The sequence below is a fragment of the Corvus moneduloides genome, chromosome 3 (assembly GCF_009650955.1).
Source record: "Corvus moneduloides isolate bCorMon1 chromosome 3, bCorMon1.pri, whole genome shotgun sequence".
Classification (NCBI taxonomy): Eukaryota; Metazoa; Chordata; class Aves; order Passeriformes; family Corvidae; genus Corvus; species Corvus moneduloides.
Genome location: NC_045478.1, coordinates 102,625,957 through 102,650,572, shown reverse-complemented (window position 1 = coordinate 102,650,572; position 24,616 = coordinate 102,625,957). Strand labels below are relative to the sequence as shown.

The 24,616-nt window shown below is 44.5% G+C and overlaps 1 long non-coding RNA gene across 1 annotated transcript; it reads right to left on the bottom strand.

The window, feature by feature from the left end:
* Positions 1-209: 209 nt before the first annotated feature.
* LOC116441309 lies at positions 210-24,385 on the bottom strand. The gene is made up of 2 exons (XR_004239009.1): positions 23,389-24,385; positions 210-22,684 (listed from the first exon to the last, which is right to left on the bottom strand). It is a non-coding gene; the product is annotated as an uncharacterized LOC116441309 (long non-coding RNA).
* Between the last annotated feature and the right edge of the window lie 231 nt (positions 24,386-24,616).

Here is a 24,616-nt window from a genome sequence, read left to right as displayed (position 1 = left end):
GTCCCATTACTGTGCTCTTTCCCAAACCCTAACGAAGCAGCACCCTCTAGTGCAAGCTGACAATAAAATCCCTAATCACAACAATCTCCTGGGTCACATTTGATCCGGGTGCATTGCCACTGGAACTGCTGTGAGTGAGCTCAGCCGCAAGGCTTTACTCTTCTCTCTGAAACTTTCTCAGATTTCCTCCCTAGGACCCCCATGGATGCTTTGGGCACCCGTTGGATGCTGAACGTTCCCCAGGGCTCTGGCAGACCCAGACGGCAGCGTTGCCTGCAGGCAGGAGGCAGGGATGGCTATTGTGCCATGCTGCTTTCATTTCTGTGGGATGCTGCTACTCGCCAAAGTCTGGAAGTAGAGAAATATTCCTTGTAAGAAGTCTGCCTCCCATCTTGGATGTTTTGAGACGTGAGAGGTATCCTACCTGGTTTGAAAGGATCAGAGACCAAGGGGAAGGTTAAAAGGGGTCGGATGTGAAGGGAGGGGGCTTAGCTGAGGGCTGGGCTGCAGGAAGCAGGGCTGGGTTTGGAGGGGGGACTGGGACTTTCACATGGAGAAAGGCACTGGTTTCTGGAAGCGCTGGGGCCTAACTGGGTGTGAAAGCTGAGACTGAGGGCAACATGGTGTTGTATTACTTCTGGTGCACTTTGCTTTCATTACTAGCAATTTCCATACGTTTCATCAGTTTTACTGTTGTTAGGAGGAAGGAGAACAAGAAAATGACACAAATTTGGCAGACCCTGAGCAGCGGGTGACCTGTGGGGTGAGCGAGGGGGAGCAGGGTCATTCCTGGATGCCATCGGCCACGACACGGAGCCAAGTTAACCATGTCGTGTCCCGCACAAAATCCCACTGCCCCAGCGCACATCTGGGGGCTTTATGAAAACACAGACCTCCCCTCTCACACTCTAAAAATAACACTGAGTAAATGGCTACTTGAGATTTTGTAAAAATTAAAAGAAACCATACCTGCTTAACCAGAGGTGGGAATTATGTCCAACATTTCAAGGCTACACCTTCCTTTTAATTAGGAGCAAGAAGGAAGCTACAGTGCTTAAGGTAGGGAAGGAGCGTAAATCCCTCTGTGTCAAACCAAGGTGATGCTGAGGTTTGGGAGCCACTGCATGTCCACACAAACACAGGGGTTGGCATTTTCCCTTGGTACATGCAGCTCCCTACAGAGCACATACCGAAGCCAGAGCCCCGGGGAAAGCAGGTGAGGCACCAGAGCTAATGACTTGTGCGGTGGTTTCACCCACTTCCAGTGCTTCTGCTTTTTAATGTACCAGGCACACTGTGAGACCAGCTGTGGCTTCAGGGTTAAAGAGAAATGTAGGAACTGATGCTTTTTCTCAAGACATGAGAAATAATGTCCGAAGTGGCGATTTGTTTTTGGGGAGTGCTATTTTTAGGCTGACAACAAGGAGTTCCACAGGGTGAGGTTGAGCCATGTGGGTAAGGGGGTGGAGGTGGCCTGAAGCCATCTCAGTGCTCTCCAAATGTGAGACTGCCCTGGGGAGGAAGCAGAGGTGGAGGGAGGGAGGGAAGCAGGGGTGGAGGGAGGGAGGCTGGACCCCTTCTCTCACCCAGCCTGGGTGGGGGCCTGTGGGAAACAGGACAGCAGCACTGTGACCCTGGGCCATAGCACTGCTCCGGTTTCCTGGAGCAGCTCTTCCCCTCATCACCATTCCCTACCACCTCGGGGGGCTTCTGCACAGCAGCTGGATACAGCTCTGCTAGGCTGGGAAGGGGATGGCTTACAGCAGACACAAAAACCCGTCGGGCTGGAGGGAAGAAACGCTTCTCTACCTTCTCCGTCTCCACACTGTATTTTACTATTCTCCTCAAATGAAGCAAACATCATTATTTCCCATTAGGTGTTCCTGCTGCAAGAGTATTTCATTGAAAAATGGTTCTTTAATGCTAATGGGAATTATACTCCTAGCATGATTTATATTAATAAAGCATGTGCAGTTCCTTAGTACATTCAGACCCAGATGGGAAATGGATTTTTTTTTCATCATTCCACACAACATCTGATGAAGTGCTCCAAGCATACAATTTAACAAGCTATTCTCCTCTGGCCTTACAGATGAAAAATAGTCCGTTGTGTCAACTCCTCAGATGCCTATTTTTACACCTTCTGTTTGTTCTTAGTTTGACGTTGTTAATCACGGTCCCACCAAAGCCCCATTGTTCAGCTCTTCAAGAAGAATGTTGTTATATTGACTGTTTGTGCGTCAGCCCAGCTCTCTCTGGAGCTGCACTTGGATGAAATTAGATAATTTCCATTAGGAGAACAGGCATTATTAGTCCCCAATGCCAAATTGAAAAGAGAGCCAAGATTACTATTTCTGGCCATGTTCACCTCAGGAAGGAACCTTCTCAGCTTTAATGGGATTTTGCTATTGTTGGTTGCCTTCTGTTTGACACTGGGCCAGCAGGGTTGAAAATTGTTTAGAAAGCTGCATGAAATATAATAGAGCCCAAGCCATTTGCTGCAGCACATTCCAGCATGATGTTTATTTTGAAAAAAAAAAAAAAAAAGAGGAAAAAAATTATTGTCCTTGGCAGTGAAAAAAAATCCCACTAACTCAACTTGCAGAACATATGCTTCTTGTTGCTGTTGTGTTTTCAAAAGGTGCTGCCAGGATTGGCACATTACACAGAGAAGTGATAAATCTAATATTATTTGTAATGATCTCCAGGACTTGTAGAAGCAGATCACAGGCACAGGCGGCAACTTTATGACAAGAAAACAAGGCGAGGGATGATACCAGGTCAGGCCCAAAGGAAGAAGTGAGGTCCCAGGTTTGGCAAGAAAATGTGCGTCCTCATGTTCTGCTGCTCCGTTTTCCCATCTGTAAAATGGGGTCAAAATCTCTCCCACATGAAGAAATTAGGGGGTTATGTGCTCCCTGAATGTTGCCTTTGTGGGTGCTGGAGGTTATCTGAGCCAGGCTCAGCCCCTTCCCAGCCCCAGGGGCACAGCTCTGCCCATCCCAATGCCTGCCTATCCCTGGCAGTGGCCGGGCTCTGCTGTTGCTGCTATTGCTTGGAGGGCGGCTCTTTTTTCTCCCCTGTGTCACACCCCTCACCATCACCTCACATGAACACCTCCCCTGCATCTCAGGATGCTGATCCTTGACATCCAGAGTGAGAGTGGGGATGGGGGGCTGAACTCTTGCTCAGCCCCAGCTTCCTCATAGGCTTCTTTCTGCTCCACATAGTACTGTTTTGTTCTCTCAGTGCTGTCTTAAAATAATTATTAATGAAAGCAGAGTTGACTTTGGAGTGAAAGTTTCCAGTTCCTTGGCATTTCCAATGTGTAATCTATCTAAAGCTATTGAAATGCAAGACATTTTTGGGATGAGATCAGAATCCAAAAACACATTTTCCTGCCGGGCCCCTTCAGAGCCAGACCCACCTTTGCCGCACTTTACCCCTTGTCTATTCAAGCCCTTAAGAAGCTGAGCAAATAGAACAAAGTTATCCATCTTTAGAAAAATAAATAGAGCAAGCAATCTTCAAAGCCTTCAGATGAGGATCCACGCAACAATGCCGGTGTTATCCCTGGGCAATAAACCAGAGCACTCCTTTGTTTATATAACGTAGTGTTTACTTCTATTTTAACCAACAAACATTGACTGATTGCATAGTCTTGGCTCGAAACCATCTGAAAAATAATTAAAAATACAATTAGGCTAAAAGAAAAAAAAACAACCCACAGCAGACGCCAGCTGACACATTTCCTCCACACAAAGCTGCCACCCGCCTGCACGGAGCTGCTCGGACTCAGCCAGAGCACAGCAGTGATTGTCCCCAGCAGAACCAACTCCTGAGCCCCCACCTCGACCCGGGGCATTGGCCACCCCCAGGGTCTGCCCCCATCGAGGCTCTCATGGAGCTGAGCTGGCAGGTGCAGTTCAGATTTGGCAGATGCTGGGCTAGGATGATCCATTTCTGTGCTTGCTCCTCACCCACACCAGCTGTCCAGTGGCACTGGCATTTCTAGGAGAGGTCTGAAGCTGACCCCAACGTGTCCCTGCACAGAGCATCCCTTGGCATCAACCTGACATGGGACAGGTTTTGGGAAGGCTGTGGGAGGAGATGTTGCCCCTTCACCACAGGGCTTGGCAGCTGGGCTCCTGCAGGAGGTTTGTCTCCCTGCAGCTCCAAGTGCCACCACACAGGTCAGCCACCAGTTTTGCAGCCCAGTAGGGAACAAACTGGTCCCAGTGCAACCTGTTGTGGAAAGCCACCCCTGGCAGCTTGCAGAGGCACCTGTCCCCCCCCCCAGATCCCATTGTAATTGCCACCCCTAGCAACTACTGGCAGTGAGGTTCTTGGTACCTGGGCACATGAGTGTGAAGGTTATGGGTCCCAAATGGAAGTGTCCAGACATTGCCCAGGTCCCCATTTTCACCCCTCAATTAACTCTGTAACTGACTAAATGAACAAAATGTCCAGAAACTGTAGGTTAGGCAGAAAATAATCTGTGTTTACAAGGCTGGGGGATCTCATCTTCACTCTATCTCTTCACTTAGAGGATTTGTCTTCTCACCAACCTTTTTATTTTTTTTCTCTTCATGCTGTGAAATGTTCATTGTCTCCCGCTAAGGAAAGTTTGATATGGATCTTGCTGAGAGTGGCTTTTAGGAAAACCCATTGCTCCAAAAAGGAACCAACCATTGTAGAAGCCAGCACTTCAAAGTTATAGCAGTATCTTGTTTTTTTGTACCAAATAAATAAATAAAATGAAGATGAACAATGTGTTTCCATTTAAGGAGGAGTGTGGGAAAATCCAGGTCTCATCAGACTGGGAAGCAGAGTGGTATATGCTGACTAAGAGACTGGAAATAGCATGGCTGTCAATTGAAGGAATTCAGGCTTGAATAATCACATCAGGCAGGCAATGTCAGATGGGAACCGTGGCCCCAAACCTGTCCATTTGAACTCCTCGGAATTCACATGAGGAAACACACATTGGCTCCAAGTTGCTGGTGCTTCCCAGGGAAGCTCAGTGCTGGGCCTTCCCTGTGCCAAGCCAGAAGGAGCGTGGATCCACCTGAACACTCACCACAATTTCAGCATGGGTCATCATGCAGATTGTATGTGCCACGTTATGTTGCAACCAAAGCTGGTGCCAGCCCTTCCAAAACCCCTTTCCTTGACTTTAGACAGCTTTGAGTGGGAGCTCACTGCCTTATTGTTCAACCTAATCATGCCCACAGCACTTTTGTTTGAACTTGGGACCAAGGCCCTGGATGACAGAGGGACTGCAGGTCACTACCTTTGCCTTCACAAAGGCATTTGCTGCTCTCCACCTGGCATTGGTTGATGCGTGCTCAGCCTCAGCTGGATGCCTCAGGTTTAAGAAAAGTGCAGGGTTTTTCCAGGCAGCTGTTTCCCCTTCTCTCATTTGCACCCCAGGGTGCTGCAACCTGTGCCACGTCTCCATCCTGCACTGTCAGTGCGCCCAGCTCAGCCCAGCCATCAAGGATGGCCCAAGTGTCCTTCAGTGTTTTCTTTTACGGCTAATTACCCTTTTTAATTTTTTTTATTAGCTGTTGAGGAAGGGAGAAAAGAGCAAGAGAGATCCCATCCTTTGGGGCTGTGGGACTTGGTGCTGTTTTAATAACAACAAAATATTAGAAAGGAAAAAAAATTTGCAGCATATCAGCATGTTTTTAAGGTTGGTGGGAAAAAAAAGACCTCTAGTCCCAGCGGTATCAGTGAAGAAAATGTCCATTGGATTCTAGTTCTTAAAAAAAAAATCTGAGTCATGCAGAAAGCACTGGGCTTGGGTAATGTGTGGTTACTGGAGTGCTCAGAGTGGGGGAAGGGAAACACACGCCCAGCCCAGAGCCTCATCACAGCCTCATGAAAGTTAACACGTCTGTGTTCTCTAAGGAGGAGGGTGCTTCGTGCCCAGGGGAAAGGGGAAAAAGAGGGGGAGGAGGAGAACAACGGATGTTTCGCTTCCATCCCACTCCAAGGTGGCTAAATTCAGCCCCTCATTTGCTGAAAAGAAGAACTAGAAATCCCACTCCACCTGGCAGGACAATCTTTCCCCTAGTCATCGAAGTCTGGAAAACGGGTGCCTGCCCTGCAGGAATTTTTATGAATAGTGAACAATAGTTAAAACTTTATTCCCTTTCCTACTCTTTTATGGACATTTACACGAGTCCTACAATCTGTACCCACAAGGAAACCTGCTTTCCAAAGGTGGGATCAGGCAGAGACCCTCCATAGCTGCAGGGAGAGGGTGCTAAGTACGTATACATCCACATACTCAAGCATGAGCAAAGAGCAGCACCACAACAGAGTGCTCAGAGTACCACACACTTTGTTCAGAGGATGGAGCCAGAACCATGGGAGAGGAGAAATGAATTCAGGTATTTCACTCTTTTCTGGAAAGAGGCTTCTTTGAAGGTAGGAAAACCACAGAGAGACAGAATCACAACCCACAGCCCCGTTCCAGAGAGCCAAGGGAAAGCAGCCTGAGCCCAGTGCAGCCTGCTGGTCCTCCCAGCCTTTCCAGATGGCCTTTGGTTCTTCCTATGGTTTAGGGTCCACCACAGTGTAGCTTTTGGTTTGATGGTTACATGAAAATACGGACTGCCCTGAAGTTGCATGTTTTAGGAGCTCATTCCTCAGGTTCAGGCTTACTGCTGGTGTCTTAACCCACCCCCAGCTACAAGTGAGCTTCTTTACCAAAACCATCCAATTTTTCAGGTTTTCAGTAAAAAAAAAAAAAGCCTCTGTTAAATGTTGTCAAAATAAAAACCTTTTCTTTTTTATCAACAGTTCCCAAGGACATGCATTTTCTCAACAGCTCCACGGACAGGATATGCCAGTGGGAAAGATATGGGGTTTAATAACTGTCCCTCAGCCAGGCCAGGTGGAAGGAAGATGTTTTTTTCTGTGCTTAAACAAAGGTCTTATTTCCAAAAGGAGCTGGTGATAGTGGCTGATTAGCTAGAGGCAACCCAAAGGGATCCATCATCAAGGGACTGGGTCCTCCAACTTTCTGAAACATCAGACCTTCAGGGCACGACAAAATCAACAACCCCAAAATGAACCAGACAGAATCACAATCCCCTTAAAAAAAACAACCAACCAAAACCAAATAAATGGGTGAGTTTTTGCCTGTCATCCACATGCAGGCTGAGGAAGGAGTCCCCTGAGATCCAGATCCATCTTTACAACTCCCAGAATGAACACAGTTAGAATATCATGCTGGAAGCATCTCTCTAAACACAAATCCCTTCACAAAGAGAAACACTTCATAATCCTTCTATTCATGACTGTCCCTCCAAATTTAAACATGCATTTAAAAAATAAATAGGGCAGGGGTGATGTGCGGGAACAGCTTGCTGCTTTGCTTTTTTTTTTTAAATCAATAAAACAGCCTTAAAGAGGCCCCCTCGAGAGAGTTCTGTTCATTTATTTTTCTTGGAAAGTTCCAGTCTCCTTAACTCCTTTTAGACACATAAGAGGTGAATGATTAAGTTGAAACTATTATCTTTGCAAAGAACATCTCTGCTGGCTGCCGGCCAAGAGGAGAGGAAAAGTGAAATGAAATAAACAGGCTGGAGCTATTGTGTCCCTGACTGGTCCCTGTGGCGAGGTGCTGGGAAGCTTGGAGAAGCTGAAAGGAGGTCCCTGGGTGGGGACTGCTAATGAGGCAGGGCACATTTTGGAAGAAAGTTTTCTGTGGCCAGAAATATGAGCATATGAATAACTTAAAGTGAGACAGAGTGAGCCCTCACATTAACAGGTGCCACTCGGAGTTGCAGCCTGCTGGTGGCCACTCCTGCTAGCTGTGGCTGCCAACTTCCCTTCCTCAGCCACCCCTCCGGAGCATGAAAGCAAAACCTTTGCCAGTGAAGTGTATGGAATAAATTAAGCTTTACAGTGCCCTACCTCATGAGCAGGCATAATGTTCACCACTACTTGTGCTGCAGCGCTCGGGGCTCTGGGCAGGGAGAGGGGGCCCTGCAGTGCTGGGCAGCAGCAAGGCGAGCAAGCAGGCATGCCCTCTGCCCCCAGATGTGTACCCCCTGAACCAGATGTGTACCAGAAATGTGCCTGGCTCTGCCACCAGTTTCCAGCTGACACGTGAGCTTTGGGCAGACAGTGCCAGGCGAGTTTGGGAAGAATTAAGGTCCTGTGCATAAAGAGATGAGCAACCTCAGGGTCTGACTCCCAGATTCTAGTCGTTATTACTCTCTTTGAGACTCCATGGCTGGCATGTAGCCTGAGGACAGCACCAAGACACTGCTGTGCTGGCATCAAGGAAGCTCAGGGACATATTCAGTTTTTGGTGCAGGAAGACACAAGCTCTTGGGCTGCAGCTGTCTGGGGAGACAACTCACAGCCCTAGGATGACTTGGACAGCAGACTGCTCAGGGAAGGGGCTGTGCCAAGGGACCAGTGGTTGGCCAGACTGCTGGCCTCAACATGGACACAGAGGGAGATCAAACCTGATGGCCCACTGGACTTATCCTCATGAAACACCCAGACAAGTGAGCATCTAGAAAGGTTACAAACACTCTGTAACAGTTCCATTTGATACAACAGAAATTACATTATGTCCTTAAAAATGAGGCAATTTAAAAGATCTAAATAGTTAAAACCAGCTTTACTTCCCAACTTCAGGCTATGGATTTAACCTGTCTTGAAAAGAAACATGAGCTGGAAAACACTTACTGATTTGTTACTACAAAGGGATTACAAGCAACACTTCAATACCTTGCTCACAACAGAGACATCAGCAACACTGGACAGAGCACTGGGATTCATGCAGACAGTTTCACAGGATGCACATATTGAAGTTGCTCCAAAAATTCCTCTTACCTGCTAATTTTATTTGAAAAAACGGCTGGCAAGGTATTGCAAATTGCCCCTGGACTGAGCTCGACTGAACCAAGGAAAAGCTTAAAATGTCCACCATAGGCCCATATGTCTCAAGTACCCATTGACTTTTGCTTTGGAATCACCCTATTGGATTAGTTACCAAAAAAAAGGCAGAAAAAGGCCAGAAGTAACATTTACGTCACAAGTCACATCTGCTCCTGTAATTGCTTTCCTGTCGGCTGTTTTCGGTGGAGAAGGAAACCCGACTGAACTGGTACCCAACAATGGATTACAACTCCCCTCCTTGAAATCTCCAAGTTTTCTTGGGGAAAACCATGGTGCACAGCTGACCCTCAGCATGCTGCTGTGAGGACAACAGAAAAGTCAAATGCTTGGCTTTGACAGAGTGTTTACAGATCCCTTGGCAGGAAAGGAAAACGTAGAAAATCTCCCCTGTGAACTTCCTACGTGCGTACGTAGCCCCAGACAGCACAACAATGGCAAAGTCACCTGCCAGGCTGAGATGCTGGAGGAGAGGAAAACCCATGAGAAACTTACAGGACTCATTGAGGCTTAATCTTCAAGGCACATGCAATCAAAAGACAAACAGTCCGGCAGCAATAGAGGTGATAGCATATGTGTGCAGAACAATAGCACAGCAGCCAGGACAAGCTGTTAGAGTGTGGGTCACTTAGAAAAGAGCAGAAAACCTGGCAGAGTACAGAGAAAGGGAATAAAACTTTAGCTTAGTGCAAGCCATTTCCAAAAAACCATGAAATGTGCACAAATGGTGTCTTAGGTGAGAAAGGGTGGGTTCTCTGCAACAGCAAAATGGGGGGATGATGCAAAGACCCTTTGTACTATACACCTTAGCTTAGGTAAGCTAAGAGATAACTTCCTTTTCCTCTTCCAAACCAGAAGGAACAAGAGGGAGCATCTGTTCAGTGCTTCACCAGAGCCAGGATTTTTTTTGCTTGGATTTGAGAGCTTGATAGGTAAATCCTGAAGCATTTCAGCACTAAGGCACAGAAAATCCTTATTCCACTACTGCTGCTGCGTATTCTAGCAGTGGTATAATCCAGCAGCATGTCTGGATACCAAGTGCTCTGCAGAGATGTCCTGAGCAGGACTGAGCTCACCCTGGATTTGCTCAGCCCCTTGCCTCACTGCCACCACAGCAGTGATGTACCTCTGCACAGTGGAAAAAGGGTTTTTTTCCCTTCCCTGCAGAGTGAGCACCACACGAGTTCTCTATTTTTAATTTTTTTGATATCATTTGGTCCTGATGGTGGTGGGCACCCACACCCCTTGCTGGCTCAGCCTGCCAGGAAGGAGCTTTGGCTGCATCTCCATGTCAGCTGTTGGGAGATAGCGGCCGTGACTTTCCCAGGCAGATGCAAAAATGATCTGGCACGAGCACTGGATCCAGACATTCAGTAGGACTGTTAACGCCAAATCTGTGGGGACTGATTTCTGTGCTATGCCTGTCAAGCCCAGAGCACCAGTCCCATTTCATTCATCTTCATTTTCTTCCTTTTCTTAAAGAAAATCTAAAAATTATTCCAAAACTATTGTTTTAACAGACATCCAATAAATCAGGCATTGTAAGGGGAGATCACTGCTGTTCCCTGAGCCAAACACATTCCCATGTTTCCTGGCTGAGGATGGTGACCATCAGGACAAGCATTACGTTTCAGCTTTGCTTGAGCCTGAAGTCAGTGAACAGCAAGAGGGTCTCCATCTGGAGTAATTTTATAGCACTAGAACAGCTCTCCTCCAGCAGCAGCCACTGGCTGCTAATATAAAAATACTTGGGAGAAAAAGCAATACATTTTATTAGGTTGGTAGGAGGGAGAAAAAAAGCTCTATTCAAGACTTCCATTAACTTTTATGAATATCTCTAAAGAGATTTATTTTTACAACAGCATTGAAGCAGAGGAATAACACCCAAGTTTCTCGACACTCACAATTTCTCACTAGAGGCAAGTCCAGAGAGTCTGTGTCCAAGACCTGCTCACATGAGGAGAAGCTCTGAAAGCCTGAACCTCGCTCCAAGAGGAAGTGTGGCCCTGTGGCACTTCTGGGACCTGTGCTCATATTCTGGTGCTGCTTCAGGCTCCCTGAATGAGCTTCTCTGCATCACTATTTTGTGGGGATGTCCAGGTCTGCTTCTGGAGTCTCACCAAGTACTGAAATAACCTGTCCCACCTCAGATCCCAGCTTGTGATAAAAAGAGGGCATCTTTTGCCTGAAAGCTTAGTATTTCTACCCAATTAATACCATGCATCCTCCCTTGACTTTGGTAATTCTCAGCATTCCTGTTGCCCATCCAAATTTCAGCCCTTTCAACACCCACCACATTGCTGGCCTTTGCTATCTCCTGAGGCAATGAGCTCCTCAGCCTGGAACTACCTCATATAAAAATACTTCCTCTGATCTGCATTTACCACCTTCTAATTTCATTGAATGCCCCTTTGTTCCAGTGTCCCAAGACATGGTCCCACCAATCTATTTTCTCTAGACTATTTACTGTTTTCCTTCCCCTCTTAAAACCTAAAGTTACGTTACGGAAGGAGAAAAACAAAAACAAAAGAAAAGAAGAAAAAGACTTCCCAGGAAATTCTTCTGATAAAAATTGGTCATATTTTATGGTGTGGCCTTGCTGCTCTCTACAGCTGTTGCAAACAAAGCCAGTGTGACGTTGGGCTGTCAGGACAGAGGCACAGGTGTGGTGCACTGGCACGGGAAGGGCAGGAGCCAGGGAGCAGAGAAATGGAGGCACTGACTGAGGCTTTGCTCATGGGCACCAGCACCAGCAGCATCCTAAGGACCAGCAGCATCACAGCCGGGAATTTGCTTGGATTTGAGGCAGTGATAGGCATACTCTGAGGCATTTCACCATTGCAGCTCCTGTCCAGCCGCTGTTCCCAGAGAGGGAAGGTCCCTCACTGCCCAACCATGTTCTGATGCTCACAACTTCTGATGTGCTTTCATCAACACAATGGGAAATGACAAAAATAACCCTCGGATAGGTAAAGCCCCTCATCAGGGAGCACTTTCCTAATGAGACTTCCAACACCAGCTGGCAAGCAGCTAGCTGGTCAGGGTGTCTGAAAGGCTGCTGTGGCAGGTGGCTCCTGTTCTGGAGACGTGCTTTACACTGCAGCCACTGCAAGATGTGAAGCAGAAGACCCTAAGCCCCCTCCACAGATACAGTTCATCGTTTATGCTTTCAGCTGCATTCTTAAAGCAGGGCTGGTTTGTCTGCTGATGCACTGTCCAGTGACTGTGCAGGTTCCACTGGGAAGGTCTGAGAAGCCCACAGAAGCTGAGTGACATGGGCCAGAACATGCAGGGGCACTGGGACCAGATTTAATACTGGTGCAAGCGAAGTGGTCCCACCGGTGCCCTGCTGGGCTTTTACAGTCCAAGGGGATGAGTGAACACTACGTGCTCAGCCTTGGCAGCACACATTTGCCCCTGGATTGCCTTTTGTCTTCCACCTTCCTTTAAACCAGTTGAACAACAAAAGCTCCAATTCTGCCATGCAGCTTCTAGAGTCGTTTCCCAAGAGACCCTTTCCAGCAACTCAAGCAGCTGCATCCTCTCATCATCCAGAGGCTCTCAAATACCGGAGCAAGAAGAAGACCTGGTACCACAGGGGCTTATTATTCCCTGTGGAACAGCCCAGCTCTTGTCCCCAGTCTAGGGCCACAGACTACTGGGACAACACAATTATCACAGCCCCTCCGACTGCTTCACCAGCAAATCGCTAAGCAGCTCCTGCAGAGGAAGGCTAGGGCACCAGGGGCAGAAGCAGCAGCTTCTCACCCATCCCTGGCTAGAACAAGGAGCAGTGCTCTTCTTCAGGGCTCAACCCAGAAACTTCAGCTCACCCTTCCCTCCCTGGAACAAGAGGAGTCCAGCTTTGGCTCCTTATCTGAAATCATTTAGACTGAAATCATTTAGACCTTCCAAAGGTTCTAAGCAGCTCTGAAGGGTTCAGAGCAAAGCATGCAGTGAACAAGCATGGTGCAACCAGCCTGTTCAGGTACTTGTAAATTAGAAGGAAAAGACTCCACAAGTGCCTCAGAACACTATCCCCTAAAGTGAGACAAAGCTCCCTTTGCTGGAATGGCAGGCACGTGTCTTTTCTGGGGAAAGAGGCTCTGCCTCCTTGCTTTCCTTCCAGTGATTGATGTCCCAGGGGCAGGACATGCTGTGCATGAGAACAGCACACTCTGCTCGGCGCAGCGCGCTGGGACTGTCCCCCACTGCAGGGAGGACAACAGTTCAAGACAGCTCCATTTTAAACTCAGGAAGATTCTTATTTCAGGCAGGATAGTTTTTTCAACTGTTTGCTGCATGTCTCTGCAGCTCCTGCTCCCAGTGCAGAGAAGCTCCCTGTACTGCCAGCAAATTGTCCTACTCCAGAGAAGTATCAGAGTCCGGGTACAATGAATCCACCTCTCTTTTCTCCACTTCAGGGAAGTTTTTCTGGGGATGGGGGATGCTCTCCATCCCCAGGCTGGGGCAGCAGGCTCAGCCCGGAGCTGGGCTCCCAGCCCCGTGTGCGGTACCCGACTGCCCTCTACCCGAAAGCGTGGGATGCACAGCGTGCAGCTCCTCGGCAGCCGGCCCCTTCCCACCCCGCACAAAGCAATGCTGTCAGCTATAAAAAACTAGAATAAATGCATCGAGTCCACAGAACATACCCTCTTTAGTTTCTCAAGACTCATGCCACAATGCCCCGAGTAAGGAAAATGTGCCATTGCAAATGTTTATAACATCTGATTTAATGTTACGCAGTTTCTCCCCGCCATAAACCAGAACAAATACTCCCAAGATTTATTACATCCTTCCCTCCAGGGCCTTAAGCAATTGTACTTGATTAATTCAGCAGTTAAACAGCACTGAGCAGAAGCATGATAATTTTGCATCCAGGATTCCTAAGACACACAGTTTTCCATAAGGATTTAGGTCTAAAACCAGAAAGATGAATCTTTAAATATGTACTTATCCACATGCATGGGATAATCTGCAATGGATTCTTGCAGAGAGATGCTGTGCTGTCTCTTCTTGCTCCCTGACATCAAGAATTCTTCATCGCTTTTTGCAGCAGTAAATACCTGTTCCTCAGCTTACAATGTGGATAGGAAAAATATTTGCAAACTTGCCTGAGTGGTGCTATTTTGAGGGAAAGATACATTTCTCCAGTTCCACTGTTAACAGGATTTAACAACGAGGGAGACCTTCTGGTGCATTTCTGCTGTAAACACAAGTGTGGAGAAACTTCCCTTTGCCTGAACCCACACACAAATAACCAAATTTGACTCAATTCTGATTCCTTGCAAATCTGTGAAAGTTTTGAAAGTTCACTATTTCCTTTCTCTGCACGAAAGCCTTACAGCAAAGTCTCCATGAGGGAATATTCCATGATGTTGGTAGCATGCTGGTGTCAGAGTACAGTAACAGGCAGCTCTCCTCCAGAAAGGCATTGGAAAAACAAAGGCCAAGAGTTTCTTACACATTTCCTTGGGCCCTTTCAGGGCAGGTCTATGCATGTAAGAGCGCTGCATGCACCAGCTAGAAAATATGAAAGGGAGCTGGAAGAAAGCAGGCAGCCTCTCTGCTTCACAGCTTCTTCTAAGACCCGTGTGTCCAAGAAAGGGTGTAAGCCAAGGAGCAAAGCCAACCTTTTTGTATACAGTTTATTAATTTATGGAAGCAAAACCAGAAGAGAGCACTTGTGGTCAGTGTATTGGCCTCGAAGTTCTAGAGCAATTGAAAACAGCAAACCTACTTCATATCATCACTGCAGTGAGCAGAGGATAGTGGATAGGGTATACTTCACTATAGTGTACAGAATTTATTACAAATTAAACCCTTTACTGTACAAGGCAATTTGCAAGTACTGTCAGGCTCACAAGGTTTCTTTTTCAGCTGATTTTTCAAGTATTGAAAAAATATCAAAACAGTATTAATTGAATGCTCCCTATGCCCTACCATAGCCTCAAAGACATTTACACATCTTCAAGTAATCAAGAAAAAATGGCCTAGATTGTTTGCATGTGATGGGCCATTACTGCTCTACAATACCCACTGGAAAACCATGTTAACAGTGCTTTGACAATAATGTATTTGAAGCCACACAAAAAAAATCGTGGAGTGTATAGACTAGTGCTTCAAATTCATTTGAAATATGGCCCAGCATTTGTCTTGGCTGCATTAACAAGGTCTGTTTTACCAATACATTTGTATTTATGATGACTAAGGGCAGATTATAGTTGTTAAAATTTGTCCTCCTGACATGAAAACACTACTTTGTCATTAATACATTTTGTAGCATAAACTATGCTGTCAGGTCAATGTAAAGGGTAAAAACTTTCCTAAAGTATGCACACATCATTTTTTTTAAAGCTATTGAGCCTAATGGAATAACAGAGGTCATAATAACAAACCATTACAGCTTTGGTCTTGGCAACTACGTCCACAGAAGAATCCTCCAAGAAACAATCATCATTTCTCCAATGTTATGGCATTAGGACGACAGGAATGGTTCTCAAATGAGTCATGTGAGCCCAGAAAGGCAGTAGCTATGTGAAAGCTGAGCAATCAATTATTCATTTGTTTACTGAGAGCTTTCTCAGCTGACATTAACCAGAACTTCTTAAAAAGAAGAACTTTACAGCTGTCCTTGGCTGTCCCACGAGGCTGTGCTCAGAGGTTGAAAAGATTGCTTAATTTCTTTGTAAGTAATCTGGTATTTTTATTGAAATAAACAACAACATACGGGTTAATTAACTAGGTTCAACCTGAGACCCAGCAGGTGTCAAAATATCAGAGACCCAGGGTTGGGCTGATAATAAGATGGAAGACCAGGGCAGGGAAGAGGACCTTCTAGCTGCCAAAATTGAGCTCTTGCTCCAAATGCAGTACATGAAATCCCAAGTAAGCTTTCCTGTGCATGGCATACTGAGGATACATATACACATCTTTGTGGTAATAATACATGCAATTAATCTGCTCTGATTGAACTACATTTTTCTCATTTCTTAGTGATTGTTTACCCTAGACCCTAACAAAGCTGTTAGACTGAAAAATTTTCAACAAAAAACGAGTATGACTTAAAGAGGTTTAAATATCACACCTTCAACTCTCTTTTATCTATGTTGTTTTTGCCTTTTTTGGTACGAGAGACCCATTCAAACCAGGAAAAACTGCCATACAAAAGGAACTGAGAAAATTTGGACATCAACACAGTGCATTGAAATGCAAAGCAAGCTCATAAAAGCTAATCTGAATGGAACTAAAAAGTTGTTTGGGTTTGTTGGTTGGTTTTTTTTTTTAAGTTTCCTCTATACACTAAAGCTGCTGAGGAACACAAAAGCTTAGGATAAATGCAGACAGCATAAAAATGTTTATACATGGGACTCCATCAAATTACATTTGAACTCCACAAATATTTTAGATTAAACCAAATGGATAAAAACTGGAAATAGTAAAATCTTTCATGCTGACATTCCCATTGTGTTCAGGCTGAATTCTCAAGATACTATCTGTGATACCAAAGAGAAGTGATTATGGAGTTGGAGATGCTGTTTTTTTCAAAACTGCTAGCAAATCGAAATGCTTACACCTTGACCTTTTGGTATTTACCCTGATCAATCAGCCTCAGTTTAATTCTGTGTTATTTTTCAGATTAAAAGCAAAAAATGTGTGCATATTTTAGGAGACATATTACCCTTTACATTGGCTTGCATCTACTTCTAGAAATAAGGGCTGTAAAAACCACACTGTTTTAAGAGCATAACTTATGACTGGACTTGGTGATCTTAAAGACCTTTTCCAACTTAAATGATACTATTATTCTTTTAAAAGCCTGTAATATTTCTGGGGTTTGTAGAAATAATTCAGATTTTGGCAAGAGAGTCCATCAGGATTTAAGGGATGGTGTGACACTGCTGTGAGATCCACTTGCTGAAGAAAGAAGGGTCTCACTTTTCATATTTTTTTTAGCATTTCTAGAGACTTTACCTACCCATCCTATGCATTTTTCTTGAATCCACTGTCCCTCCTCCATCATTTATAAAAACAACTGAGTAAAACTGGCAAACCCGAGCACTTACGGGAAGAACAGCTGGGATTGCTGGAGCTCTCGCCAGCCAGGGAAAGCTTGGAGGAGACTCAGGAGTGCTGCTTTTACTTCTTCCCCTGATCATGCCTAATGATGCTGACACTTCAGATAGATAATGACTAAGCACAGTTCCATCTTCCTGCTTTATGAGGAAAGCAAGTATCAGTCCACCCATGTCAGAGATAAAATACAGGAGGCTCCGAAAGGCTGTGCAGGGTCACGTTAAGCAGAGCTAGGAACAGAATTCCTGTCTAAACAAAAGTCTCATCCATTTCACTCCACCACTCTCCTCTAAACGATTATGCCAGTCCTGTGAGCTATGGGTGTCTGTGCATAAAATACTCCCTGTCTACTTTCACTAACAGATAAATGAAGAGATAACCATTACCAAAACAATGAGAGAATTGGCTTTTCTGCATTAGACACTGCAAAGAGGAAACTCAGGAGAACAGGGAAATCCTAATTCCTATCATGTAGCTAGAGCAAGAAAATAGATGGATAAAACATGCACCACCACCCTTCCAATACAATTATCTCTATTATCATGGGCTTCTTCTCAAGGTACTTAACCATTTAATACAAAAGCCTGCATAGAAGGAATCTAGTAATTGTTGGTTTTGATAGAAATACTTGTAATCATCTTTTCTTTCAAGCATGTTACTGTTGCCTCAGAACTGTGGTTTGCTTTGTTTGGGTTTTTTTTTGTGCCTGCACACATGAATTGAGAGATGGAGTTCTACAGAACACATACAACACAAAGACCAGAAGCTGATCACAACGAAAGCCCATAACCTTAAGTCATGTATATCTAGGCAGCATTTAAAAAAAAAAAGAAATCTGATTTAAACAAACTTCTTAGCATTTCAGTTGGTTGGAGCTCTTATACATGAAATACATTGAAAATATACACACTTAGTGGAAACACTGTTCATTTGCTCAAGGTCTGAGTTGCTCATTCAGGTAAAGAACAAAGCTGTTGTTAAAAAGTGTAAAAAGTGAGAAATGTGAAAAATGAGAATTTGAATATCTGAGTTACATTCCTATTTTCAAATAGTATACCATTTTATGAAGTTAGTTGGAAAACTGATCCCATATATTAATTAATTTTCAATGGTAATAATGACAGGACAATATTATTTCTATACAATTCTAATAGGTTAATGAAAGCAAATAATGAGTATTATTAGGAAAGAGAGCCAGGGCAAGGAACCACCTCATGAACACCACAGAGTAAAGACAAAGTAAACTCACAAGGACAGATTAGCAAAGGGAGAGCAGACAGATGAGGAAAGCAAACTAATAAAGACTATCACAATACAAATAAGGATGCTCATGACTAAGTGACTTGCAACAGCTGTTTTACCAGCATTCCTTCTGCTTGAGAAAAAATGTTCAGGTCATTGTCCAAGCTATAATTGCACAGAGATGAAAGCAAAACCTCACATCTCCCTCATCTAACCTAAGCGCTTTTTAATTACACTGGTCTGCTAGAAAAAGTACAGTAAACAAGAACTGCCTTCCCTGTCGTATTCCTTCTGTTTCATTACTCTGCCAACCAGATAAAACATATGGTCTAAGATATAATTCATATTAATTTCAGGACTGTTGTTCAATTAGAAGGAGTAAGCATATGTTGTAAAGAAAACCTGAAGATCAAACATCAGTATATCACTTGGTGGCATGAGAGAAAAGAATAAATAAAGTTCGGCCAGTCACAGGACCTGGGTATGACTAATATTTTTCCAGAGGTCAATATGATGCGAAACACAACTCAGAAGGGATACGAGAGAGAGAGATATCGCATCCAAAAGAGTTGCATTTTCCAGTATTACCAAACCACCTAAACAGCAAGGGGAGCAAAGTTCCCTGAAACATTCAGCCAGGGGTGAGCTGAGCTCCAGTAATAGCAACAGAGCCCTGACAGGTGAACAACAGCAACGCTATTCAAATGTGGGTTTAAAGTGCATTTATACTTTATCTATGATTTAAGATCCCAACTTTTGTATTTATTTAAAAAGCAGCAGCACTGTCAAAGAGCTGACAGTAAGAGTAAAATACAGCTTTACTTCTTGAACATCTGGAAAAGGATAGGAGTAGGAGAACAGTTTGCTGGGAACTGTAGAGCTAGCACAGCTTTAGCACACCGTGTTGCCAAATGCAAAGCTCCTTCAGGCATGAGTGAAGGATCCTCAGCTGGATCTGTCCTTCGGGATGCAAAAGACATCTTTCCCTGAAATTAATGATTGCCTTTCCTGGAAACATATACTTTGTTGTAATTATGGGAGCCTAAAGTTCATGTACAGTCCCAAGACAGGCTAGAGAGGTCATGCTGAATTCTTTTATCTGGAAGAAGTTTATGAGTTTTGTAAGATGATCAAAAATAGAGAGTTCTGTTTCTTTGCATTGAAGTCTATTATAGACAGAGCTCTCATTTAGCTTTACAGACATCCTAGTGAGCAGGTACACAGACCACATCAGGACTTCTTGGATGTAGCCTTCAGCTGGAACAGGTCTCACAGCAGAAGTGCTGCTGTGCTAAGTTTTCATATATAAATAACATGGTAACACCAACAGGGATGCTCCTGTGTGGAGAGTTTATCAAGCTCATCAGCTCAGACAAAAAAAAAAAAAAGAAAAAAAGCAGAGCTCTGACTGATGCAGGACAAATGCCTGCAGTTCCACAAAAACATCTTGAATAAAAGGAAAGATAAAGATCATCTGTAGCACACCAAGATCTCAAGTCAAATCCTACTCACCTTACTCAGGTGAAATGATTTTTCAGCTCTCAGTCTTGAAGATGCTGGATATATGGCTTTTTAGGGCTTACAAACCCTTAACTTTCACAGGACTTACTTAAAGGAGGTAAGTAAAAAAAGGCCAGCAATTAAGGCTATGTGTATTCAAGACAAATACCCCCTGTAACCACCAATCCAAGCTCCTCAGAGCACAGTGGAGCACCAAGCTGAGATAGTCCTCAAGCAGAATTCATGTGTTACCTCCATTCTGGATTCAACCTGGCAAAGCCCTGGCTGGCTGTCTCGAAGTTCCTTGGCCTGCACCACCATGGGCTTCCAGACCCAGCTAACGTGCAATCTGCCTGCTGGCATGCCAAAGGCTCCTGGATGCTGCCAGCTCACTGCACATGCCCTGCACAGCACATACAGGCTCCTGCCTGTCTCTGAGAAATGCCTGACAGCGCTCCAGGAGGCCTTTCTGACTGCAAAATGCTGGCAGGGGCTGACTGTCATTATCAAAGCATTTTACCTCTTGTGTTTCACTCTGCTCTTCTCCGAGAAAGAGAGGATGATTATCCATTCCCCTTGGGGTTTGTAAGGAACCAGGTGCTGAATTAACCCGAGGTGCTGCAAGCCCTTCACGAGGTGGCCAAAGGAGTATTTTACAAGTGACTCCTGGCTCTAATTCAGAAGTGGGTTCCTGCTCCTCCTGTTGGCTGCAGGAGCAACATTCAATTATGTTTTCACAAGCTTGTGAAAGAGAGTCTAGAGATTCTTGGTGCCCTCCACCACCCATGGGTGCCACCTCCTTTGCACAGAGCTGGTGCAGCACCGTTGAGCAGCAGTGTGAAGCATGCTGGTGCCTGGGGCTGAACCATAGCATCCCAGAGCTCAGAGGAGGGATCTCCCTAGTGCTCTTCCAAAATGTAGTGGAAATGCACCTGTTTTTTTTGTAATATATGAAGAGTGTTTTCTTCCATTTGTTCTTATCCAACAAAAGGACATTAAAAGAATGCTGTTCAAAATACCCAATTTTGGCCAAAATGAAGGGGAAAATGGGGGAGTGAAAGAGAGCAGTGTGTGGTTTGAGGGTGAGGGCACTGAACTGATGAGTACCATTCACATTCCTGTGACACGTTATGAGTACCATACAATCACAACACTGCCTCAAAAGCGCTTCCCAGATCACCTTTCCAGGTGATCATTTTCCCACTTGTTTAGATCCTGTTGCAGAATTTGCCAGAGCACCTTAAAGCAGAAAAGAGCAGCTTGAAAGATTTTGCTTAGCATAGTTATTCCTTCTAAGAAACTGATAGCATACATAGCACTTTCAAGTAGTTGATCTATGTCAAACCTTCATGTCACACTTGTGTCCCTGCCTGGCTTGAGCTTGTTCCATGCAATTTATGGCAGGCTCCCTGCTATTCAGCCATGCCACTGGCAGGGCCTGGTTCCAGTCACATATGCAAATGAAACAAACAAAAAAACATTCTGCACAAAACTTCACTTGGGACAGGTTTGAAGAGAGAATCTTGGTCAGTTATTTATTTCTTGGCACTGATGAGTGCCAAGACTTTTAATTTCCTTATGAGGTGAAGATTGAAAGCAGAACTTCTGACACCATGGGATTAGACATAAATAAATTCACTCTAACCAAATCAACTTGGGACATCCTATATCCCAAACTGATTTTGCATCTTTCTTTCTTTCTCAGTATTTCATCTTCAAGAGGTATATATTTGGCAAGCAGGTGATACATTAATCAAAAGCTTCTGTGACAGTACAGGTACAGCCAACATGTAGGAAAGCCTTTCACACTGGAAAACCCCACATGTCCCAGCACTGCACAAAAGACAGCAAAAGATTTACTGGAGTTTCAAAACCAAAATAAGTAACATTACTTTCCAGAGAAGGCCAGCAGCCAGCCCTCAGCAGAAGGGTCACAGCAAAAGCTAAAGCAGGCTGCAGGTGGCCACACAAGGCTGCTCTCCAGTTCCACTGGGTACCTCTGGGGATGCCACCTGACACCATCCAGCATGAGGAGGCTTTTACCAGGCTGTAGAGATGTGCACATGCTGGAGCAGGGGAGGCTGCTGGGTCAGCTCCTCACCTCTGTGCACAGTATGCCCACAAATGCCACCAGGACACCTCAAAGGTGCACATCCCTGTGACACAGGTGCACCCCACTAGGCACGAGGGGTTGGCATTTTCAAGAGGGGACTGTGTTTACGACTACATGCTCTCCAGAAACCTGCCTGACATGGGGGGGTAAAACAGAACCCCAGGAGGAGCAGCGAGGCTTTTATGCTCCAAACAGAACTTGCCCTTATCCAGCAGAAACACTTCTTTCACTGGACTTTGGCAAACAAAAAAGGCAAACTATTTACCATTTAAATGAATTATGATAGTTGTCCTTTTCCCTTTCCTTTCCCTGACCTCACCACACGTTAAGGTAAGCAGATGCCGCCCCAACACCCACTTCCCATCCAGCTGCAGTACACCCTGAATGGCTACATGAGCAAATGGACTAAGAGCCACTGTAGGCCTAGGAAAGATGTTCAACCTGCAGAAAAGGAGACTGAGCACTCAAATACACTAAGGGATCCACCATCTGTATGATAGAGAGGGACTTAAAGTGCAGCAGGACGCACTGGGGCCAGACATTTAGAAAAAACTTCCTTTAAGGTGCCTTACACCAGGTCATTTTCCAGTCACTAAAGACGGACAAGGAAAGGAGAAAGCCAAGAAAAATAATGGAAAGAAAAAAGATGGAAAAAAAAAAACCTCAACAACAAATCAATCAACTTTTAAAGCTTCAAAAGCTAATTATCACAACTTCATCTAGGGCTGGGACACCGTGTACCTTCCTGCTTTATTTCACTGATGCCAGGAGAATTTTAGTCCAGAGGATGTACCAAAAGCAATCCCTCCATTTTTTTTTAGTGGAAACCTGCCAGGAAAGAAAACAGAAAAATCCATGCATGCGTCTATAATAGGTTGTGGTGAGCATGAAACAAGAATAGCAAGTCAGGAAACCTTCACATTTTGCAGGAATCGAGCTTCCATTCCCTTCCACAAGTAAAACATCCTATCCCAAAAGGATTTTCTCATGGGAAAAAGTAAGCAATCAGGAATGGAAACAAACAGGTCAGAGCTGATTATCTTGCTAACTCTGAGATGCCTTCAGACATTTGTTTGGGGTAACTTTGGGAACCTGACAAAACAAAGTATTTGAGTATAAAAGCAAAGCACACCATTTTGAAACCAAGGTTGATTTCTTAGAAGTTCAACAATAAATATGTAAGCATGCATATATACACACACACATACACTACAAACAACTGACTGCCTTAAGGGTTTAAAATTGAAGGAAAAACATCCATATTGCATTATCCAATAAAATAAAGTGACAGAGGGCAGAGGGAATTGAATTGCTTTTCGAAACCACGTTTGTGTTGTATGAATTTTTTGTGGTGAATTTCAAGATTTTGCAATTTTTAGAACATGCAAACTAAACAATGCCTCTCTGCAAAAAAAACCCTAAACAAAACCAAAAGCATTACATCAAGTCTGTAATAAATAATGCACAATCAAATATTTTTTTTAAAAAAGGATAAATGAGGTTGGTATAAATGTGGTGGCTTTCAGACTCACCTGCAGGCATGCTTCCCCCACTTTTAAATGTATGAATTTAAAATGGTCTTCCAATCCAGCTCCAAATCCACTTTGACAACTCCTAGATGAACAGATAGAATAAACTGACCTCTCCTTTAATTAACAGAGGATATGTTAAATAGCATCTGTGGGAGACCCCTTCAGAACAGGCATGCAAGAGACACATACTCTATCCAAACCCACTCCATTTAAAAAGAGCAAACAATCCCAGAGGGATGGGGAAAGGCAGGAACTATCTGTGATACTGACTAATAGCTTTAAATATAGTTTATTTTCTTCAAATGTAGTTGGCATCAAATGTCTTTCTGTACATAGAAAGTTCAGTGGGGTAGGAACAGCTATTTTTGGGTTGAAGGAAGGTCAGCAGAACACAAGACAAGCACTGGTGTTCCAAGGCTCTTGTAAGGATGCTAATCTTGACAGGGCTTTTTAGGAAAATGCATTTTTACTAAAGAGATGCTGGCAGAGGACTTCATAATGATTAAATGCATTAAGTAAAGGACTCACTTTTTGATCAGCAGTGTAACTTTTCTACTGCTTGGAGCTGTGCTATCAGGAATCTTTTTCATAACATGCGACAGAAGAAAGACAGGGGTTTTTAGCTTCAGGGTTTGGAGGTTCTTTTTGTGTGTGGGGGAGTATTTTTGGGTTTGTTTAAATTAAATGAAATCATATTTTAACACACCTCTGCAGATAAGGTGATAATTTTCTTTTGAGAAGCAGATCAAAAAAAAAGCTTTAAATGCAGTGAATTTCATAGTCAAGCAAAGTAACTAAGGCTTCAGACACACTCTAAATTCCCTAAGTGCTGGAGGTAATCTCTTCTGCTCTCCATGCGAGGAGACTATCTGGCCACACCACCCACCACTCCAGCTTCTCTACAGCTGGTAAGTGCAATACTTACAGTGAAGGTGGTGAGGCACCGGCACAGGATGCCCAGAGAAGCTGTGGATGTCCCACCCCTGGAAATGTTGAAGGCCAGGTTGGATGCAGCTCTGGTCTAGTGGAACTTGTTCCTGTCCATGGCAGGGGGTTGGAACTAGATCATCTTAAAGTCCCTTCCAAACCCAAATCATTCTGTGTTCCATACAGAATAAAAAAGGGGAAAAGCACACTAATATTTTTTTTTTTTAGCAGCTTTCCATTGTCTGCTGCACTGTCTGACTTCCCCCAGCTCCAGCTGCATGTTCAAAGTAAAGAAATCAGA